We start from the raw sequence: 1,402 nt of genomic DNA on the forward strand, positions 1-1,402 counted from the left end.
TTTTAACTGAATTCTTGCAGATCTGTGATACTGTAAGACTAATGGAGTAGATCCTGAAGTCTACAGGCTCATACTTTTCCCTTTTGCTGTAAGAGACAGAGCTAGAACATGGTTGGACTCACAACCTAAAGATAGCCTAGACTCTTGGGATAAGCTGGTCACAGCCTTCTTGGCCAAGTTCTTTCCTCCTCAAAAGCTGAGCAAGCTTAGAGTGGATGTTCAAACTATCAAGCAAAAAGATGGTGAATCCCTCTATGAAGCTTGGAAAAGATACAAGCAGTTGACCAAAAAGTGTCCTTCTGGCATGCTTTCAGAGTGGACCATTTTAGATATATTCTATGATGGTCTATCTGAGCTTTCTAAGATGTCACTGGACCATTCTGCAGGTGGATCCATTCACCTAAAGAAAACGCCTGCAGAAGCTCAATAACTCATTGACATGGTTGCAAATAATCAATTCATGTACACCTCTGAGAGGAATCCTCTGAGTAATGGGACACCTCAGAAAAGGGGAGTTCTTGAAATTGATACTCTGAATGCCATATTGGCTCAGAACAAAATGTTGACTCAGCAAGTCAACATGATTTCTCAGAGTCTGAATGGATGGCAAAATGCATCCAACAGTACTAAAGAGGTATCTTCTGAAGAAGAAGCTTATGATTCTGAGAACCCTGCAATGGCAGAGGTGATTTATATGGGTGAACCCTTTGGTAACACCTATAACCCTTTATGGAGAAATCATCCGAACTTTTCATGGAAGGATCCAAAGAAGCAAGGCTTCAATAATAACAATGGTGGAAGAAACAGGTTTAGCAATAGCAAGCCTTTACCATCATCTTCTCAGCAACAGACAGAGAATTCTGAACAGAGCACTTCTAGCTTAGCAAACATAGTCTCTGATCTATCTAAGGCCACTTCAAGTTTCATGAATGAAATAAGGTCCTCCATTAGAAACTTGGAGGCACAAGTGGGTCAGCTGACTAAGAAAATCATTGAAACTCCTCCTAGTACTCTCCCAAGCAATACAGAAGAGAATCCAAAAAGAGAGTGCAAGGCCATTGATATAATCAAAATGGCTGAATCTAAAGAGGAAGGAGAGGACGTGAATCCCAATGAGGAAGACCTCATAGGACGTCCTCCAGACAGAAAGGAGTTCCCTATTGAGGATCTAAAGGAATCTGAGGCTCATATAGAGACTATAGAGATTCCATTAAACTTCCTTCTGTCATTCATGAGCTCTGAGAACTATTCTTCCTCTGAAGAGGATGAAGATGTAACTGAAGAGCAAGTTGCTCAATATCTAGGAGCCATCATGAAGATGAATGCCAAGCTATTTGGTAATGAGACTTGGGAAGATGAACCTCCCTTGCTCATTAGTAAACTAAATACATGGGTTCAGCAA

The 1,402-nt window shown here is 40.9% G+C and overlaps 1 non-coding gene across 1 annotated transcript; it reads right to left on the reverse strand.

Annotated features, from left to right (window-relative positions):
* Positions 1–202: 202 nt before the first annotated feature.
* Positions 203–306, reverse strand: LOC112700394 (small nucleolar RNA R71). The gene has a single exon (XR_003153301.1). It is a non-coding gene; the product is annotated as a small nucleolar RNA R71 (small nucleolar RNA).
* Between the last annotated feature and the right edge of the window lie 1,096 nt (positions 307–1,402).

This window comes from Arachis hypogaea, chromosome 6, assembly GCF_003086295.3.
Source record: "Arachis hypogaea cultivar Tifrunner chromosome 6, arahy.Tifrunner.gnm2.J5K5, whole genome shotgun sequence".
In the NCBI taxonomy this organism is placed as follows: domain Eukaryota; kingdom Viridiplantae; phylum Streptophyta; class Magnoliopsida; order Fabales; family Fabaceae; genus Arachis; species Arachis hypogaea.